A 6,065-nucleotide genomic window follows, 5' to 3' on the forward strand; every position below is an offset into this window, starting at 1 on the left:
ATTATCAGGAAAAAGTTTTATAATAAACTTAAAAACAAAAAATTAAATTTAATTTTAATCAGGTTTTGAATCGACGCTAATACAACATCGCAAACAAAGTTACTATGGTCGTCATAAGTACATAGAAATACAAAAACATTCGATCCAGAAATTTTGCAAAGTAGTTCCGCAAATACTCTGAGTTCTCGTCACTTTCCAAAACTTCCACATGTTTCACGACGCTTCCGAATTTCTCCTCAACAGACGACGACTCTTCGGCAACTCCAGGCGTGACCTTATTTCCCCCATTTTTCGAAGTACTTACCAATTTGAACCCATTTGAACTTCGATTTTCTCTTCCCCACTTCCGTTGTAGTTTACACGAGACGCGAATTTGTCGTCGGTCAAACCCGGGAATGATTTGACAAGGTGGGAGGCAGAAAAGAAGCATGAAGTTGCTTGAAATCAGTCGACACACGTGAAATCACATTCTAGTCGAGATATGAGCAAGGTGACATTTGACTACCTAAATTATTTTTCGGATTATAAGTCCAGTTTCAGACAATTAGCCTCTTATTAGATCAGTCATATTTAGTCTCTAGGAAGGCTTTGTGGACCCCCCTCCCCTCATAATATTACTGCTTCTGTAGTAATATTGTAAATGATATCTTTTAGCATTGTTTAGCCTTTTTTGAGGAGTTTAGCAAAACACGGCGTTTTTTGAAGCGCGCTTTCCTCTGATATAAAGGATAATTGGTGAAAACTTCATTAGAAAAATTTTACGGTTCGTAACCAATAATGGGCCAACAATAATTGGTCGGCCAAGACGCATGTCGTAAAATAAAAACCAAAAAGGGGACTTTGAGCGGCCAGGGGGTCGCCCTTGAACCCGCTACTGTGTTTGATTGAGGTTTCAAGCTTGGGAAACAACCTTTGCCTACAAAAAAAAGCAGGTTGTTCAACCACACTTACAAATTACAGCCAAGAAGGTATCAGGTTCTATATAGCAAATGGCTGCCTCTCAGAAGTAGCCAATCTTGGGAAAACTACGGGAGGAGATCTGAAATTGTTCCCAGAGACACGAACTGTATCGTCATCGCGAACGACACTTTGTCACCTGACTCGGTCGGAATCACAGACACCAGTCCCGACAACAGGTAGAGCAGTGCGTTCGGGATGACAAAAATGATCACATGGAACTAAGGACGACGATGCGGGGGCTATTCTCATGCGCGAAGGACCGAATGGGCGAAAAAATTTGTGAGCGAAAAACCGAAACCAAAATTAGCCGAAAGTCAATTTTTAAAAAGAAGCAATTGCCATTCAATTAAAATGAATTAAATGAACCAATATTTTGCTTTTTTCATAATATTGCTTCATTTGCAAAATTTCTGGATCGAATGTTTTTGTATTTCTATGTTTTGTCTGAAATCCTTGAAATATAACATTTGCTCCAATTTGGCGGCGGTCAGTGACAATTTGAAAATTTTGCATTTTTCTGCCGTTTTTATATTCGGCCAATATCAATATACAGTCCCTGCAAATGTTTACTTTCTTTCCAAATTTTAGATTACTGAAATCTGAGTGCCGCATTTTTATTTCGCGCATTCGGTCCTTCGCGTATGACGGATTCCACCGACGATGCAGCTCCAGTGTGATTGAAATGGTGTCCAGAAGATCATTTCTTTGTTCGTTAGAAGTACTTTCAAATTTAGACACTTTGAATGGCGTTTTCAATTCCCAACCATCGTTTTCCGAGTAAAATCGCAAGTCAAGTTTTTCTTCCAAGCAGAGTCTAAAATTTTAACATTTTTAAGTTTTTTAGGGCACCGCTGTTTTCTGTTAAATTCCTTAAAATTCTGTTAAAACCCCTTCAAGAAAGAGAGATTGTCAAGTAGATTAAATATGCGAGTTTTTTACCAATCAGATTGCAGCAAAACCCCGAAATTTAAATATAACGCTCTAGTGCAATTTACTGTTTTTACTGAAGGAGATTGAAATTCTTTAGTATATACCATAGAAGAGAGATTGTTAAGTAGATCTATTTTTCAATAGATCCTCAATTGAAAATCCCCACACTTCGCCGTTCAATTACACTATTTTGCTCAATTATTTGTTAAATATGCGTAAATGCATGACATTGAAATATATAAACAATTTTTATAGAACGACCGGATCGAGGTGCTCATTTAATGTTTCGACTCTTAAGGGGTTCGGGTCGAGCAGAAATTCGAAGCATATCTCGAGCACGGTCGAAACATACCTCTAGCACGATTAAAACTTACCTCGAGCACGGTTAAAGCGGAACCACAGCAGTCGAAATAAACCTCGCGCACAATCGAAATATATCTCGAACAGATATATACGGTGGAAAAGTACGGTGGAAAAGTATCAATTGTCCCGCAATAGTTCGCATTCAAAGAGAAAAATGTATTTCAAATACCAACATATTTTTTAACATTTCCGAAACAAATTGCACACAAGTATATCAAAATATGGAAAAAAGCTCAAAAAAATTTGTCCCCATAAAGCATTTAAAATGCAATTAACTCTAATCATTTCAATCTGATAAAAACATCTTAAGATAATACCCGAAAAGCATAACCTATAATGTTTAAATTTGAATAACTCGCGAAACATACATAACTTTGGTAGAGCACGGTCGAAAGATATCTTGCTGTGTCGAGCACGGTCGAGCACATTTGTTTCGGTCAAGCACATTGGAAACCCACCGAAATTTGGTCGAGACGGTCGAAATCTATCGATTTTTCGTCGAGAACGTGAAAACATTTAGTGGGCACCTCGACCCGGGAAATGAACTACTAAACTCCTAACTAGTTTTCAAATAATCGGAGCTAATATTCAATAAGGATACCATTTACAGAAACGGCGCCGAGTTCCTCAGAGAAAACACTAAGGTGTGAAAATACAAAAGAGTGTTGCAATATGATTGGACCAATATAAAGAAAAACATAAGTATAGAGCCTATGGTATATGCCAGCTTCCCAACCCTTAGAACCTTTAACGGCTCGCGCCTCATCAGCCCCCCCGTATTGTATGTTGGACTATGATATCTTATTATTCCCCAATCTATCTTCTACAGTCAGATTGTTATGATTCTAAAACGATCTGAATAGAACGCTTTAGACTTAGAAAGTTAGCTGTTAAATGGGGTGCCGGACATCAAGCCGACGGTACTTCAAGCCGAATTCAAAGCAAGGGACTTCAAGCCGAAATTTTTGTCAAAAAGGGATAAAATGAGATTAATTTGAAACTTGTTTCGAATAATTTCTCAATTTCATGAGCTTTCTTCAGAAGTTATTGGGTTTTTCATAATTTTTGAGCCTTGTTCAATTGATGTTGTAGTATTGGAAATACTACTCGGACAAAAGACCATTGTCTTAATTGTTTATTTAACGACCCAATTAACGAAGCACCTCCCCTTTAAAGGAATGATTTAACAGTTGACAATTTTTGATTGTTGAAACTCTTAAACATTTCCCTTTTTGGGAGTTGAGTTGAAGAAATCCAATCAAACTTTCAAAGTATCACAAAAAATCAAAACAGCCACCAAAAAAATAAAAGACCCACCGACTTAAACTTATTGTTCCGACTTTCGATACGAAAGTAACGAAATATTTGTGCTCGGGGTGGGTTTTTTTTTCTTCAGACAAATTTCGACTTTTTAACTAGCCATTTTTGACGGAATTTTTTTATATCATTCAAAAGGTATTGCTGTCCTGAGCTTAAATTTGAAAAGATATTTTACCTGTGATCGTTTTTCGTAAAGTTATGAGGGTTTAAAGGTTGCCATTTTGGCCATTTTTACCAATTTGGGACAATTAATGCGCGGTAAGAAATCGTTCCAAATTGGTTGAACGAAGCTCATTTGCCATAATTGATTTGTTACAAGGAACCAAATCTATCTTTTTGTACTTTACATGGCGTGTGGGGGGATGATTTTCGTAAAAAATTTCAAATTTTAGAAAAAAAAACTTTCATTTTATTTTATTTCATTTAATTTTTTAAAGTTATTACTGCTCCATAAACCTTATGCTTCGCCCTGATCCGAGCAGTCTTGTTGTATTTTAAATATAATTGTTGTAATTTCAATTTTAGAAACTGGACGACCTTTTCTAATAATTTATCTGTCTGTGTGGGTATGCTTATACAGCCAAAAAATTGAAGTCGTGTTTCTCTTTAACTATCCCCCAATTTTTACCAAAGGCGGAGATTCATTCGCAAATGCCGTTGAATTAGTTGATTATAGGGGGGGAGGCAATTCGTTACTAGGTATCAGAGTGGGAAGGGGAGAACAGTTAAGGTTAAGAAAATAGCACCAAAACGAAGAGCGAAACAATTTTCTCAAGTTGTTTACTTTTCAAGACTGAAAATCAACTCCATTTTCAAATCCGGGGCTCGCTCTTACCAGTTTGGACCCCATCGGGATTCTCAAGGATCTTGTCGTTGGTACTAACTTATGACATCCAAATAATTCAAAAACAATTGGTTGTTCTTTATGAGCCTGGGATCATGATTTGCTTCAATATCCTATTCTTCCGTCAAAATTCGTTTCACATTAGGAAAGTTTTATTATTACAATTAAAATCAAAACATCGAAACTGGACAACTTATAAGTCTAAAAACCAAACACGGACATCGTGCGACTCACAAAGCTAAAAACGGAATTGTTCGACTCAAAAAGTCAAAAACGGACATCGTTCGACTCAAAAAACCTAAAACGGAATCTTTCGACTCAAAAAAGCAAAAACTGACATCGTTCGACACAACAAGTCAAAAACGGACATTTTTCGACTCAATAAGTCAAAAACAGGCATCGTTCAACTCAAAAAGTCGAAAACGGACATCGTTCGACACAAAAAGCCGAAAACCGAAAGCTTGAATCAAAAAATCGAAAACCGACATTGATTGAGTCAAAAAAGCAAAAAGAGACATCGTTCGACCCAAAAAGTCAAAAGAGGACATCGACTTAAAATTCGAAAAAGGACTTTGTTCGACTCAAAAAGTCAAAAAGGACAACGTTCGACTCAAAAAGACGAAAACTGACATTGTTCGGCTCAACAAGTTGAAAATGGACACCGCTTGACTCAAAAAGTCAAAAAACGACATTGTTTGATCAAAAAATCGAAAGCGGACATCCTTCGACTCAAAAAGTCAAAAAGAGACACCGTTTGACTCAAAAACTTGAAAACGGACATCGTGCGACTCAAAAAGTCAAAAAGGCCAACGTTCGACTCAAAAAGTTGAAAAAGGACGTCGTTCGACTTAAAAAGTTGAAAAAAAACATTGTTCGACTCAAAAAGTCGAAAAAAGGCCTCGTTCGACTCACAAAGCTAAAAACGGAATCGTTCGACTCATAAAGTCAAAAACGATATGGTTAGACTCAAAAAGTCAGAAACGGACATCGTTCGACAAAAAAAGTCAGAAACGGACATCGTTCGACATAAAAAGTCAAAAACGGACATCATTCGACTTAAAAAATCAACATTGGACATCGCTCGACTCATAAAGTCAAAAACGATATGGTTAGACTCAAAAAGTCAGAAACGGACATCGTTCGACAAAAAAAGTCAGAAACGGACATCGTTCGACATAAAAAGTCAAAAACGGACATCATTCGACTTAAAAAATCAACATTGGACATCGCTCGACTCAAAAAGTCAAAAACTGACATCGTTCAACTGAAAAAGTCAGAAACGGACTTCGTCCGACTCAAAAAAGCAAAAACGGACATCGTTCGACTCAAAAAGGCAAAAAAGGACATTGTTCGACCGTTTCGGTTGATTCATTAGTCTCGCACCTCAGCGCGGTTTCTAAAATAGGTGGTCGGTCTAATTTTTGGGCGCCCACTAAAGTAGCTAATGTTTTTTTTTCATTTTCCCTAAAAGTAAAACTGGTCTGTACTTTGCATCATATATGGTCAATATGGTGTCGATTACTGAAAAGCAGGACGCATGAAAAAATTTTGTTCATTTACGCTTAAATTTGACCTCCGTCAAAAATTTATTTTACCCACTCAACGATTTGCATATAAAATACGGTTTGTAGGACGACCTTTTGATATC

At 37.0% G+C, this 6,065-nt stretch overlaps 1 protein-coding gene across 1 annotated transcript in view; it reads left to right on the forward strand.

Annotated features, from left to right (window-relative positions):
- The window catches only part of LOC134851199 (medium-chain specific acyl-CoA dehydrogenase, mitochondrial-like), a 423,273-nt gene that overhangs the window by 343,403 nt on the left and 73,805 nt on the right, over window positions 1-6,065 (forward strand). The window lies entirely within an intron of this gene.

The sequence above is a fragment of the Symsagittifera roscoffensis genome, chromosome 1 (assembly GCF_963678635.1).
Source record: "Symsagittifera roscoffensis chromosome 1, txSymRosc1.1, whole genome shotgun sequence".
Lineage (NCBI taxonomy): Eukaryota > Metazoa > Xenacoelomorpha > Acoela > Convolutidae > Symsagittifera > Symsagittifera roscoffensis.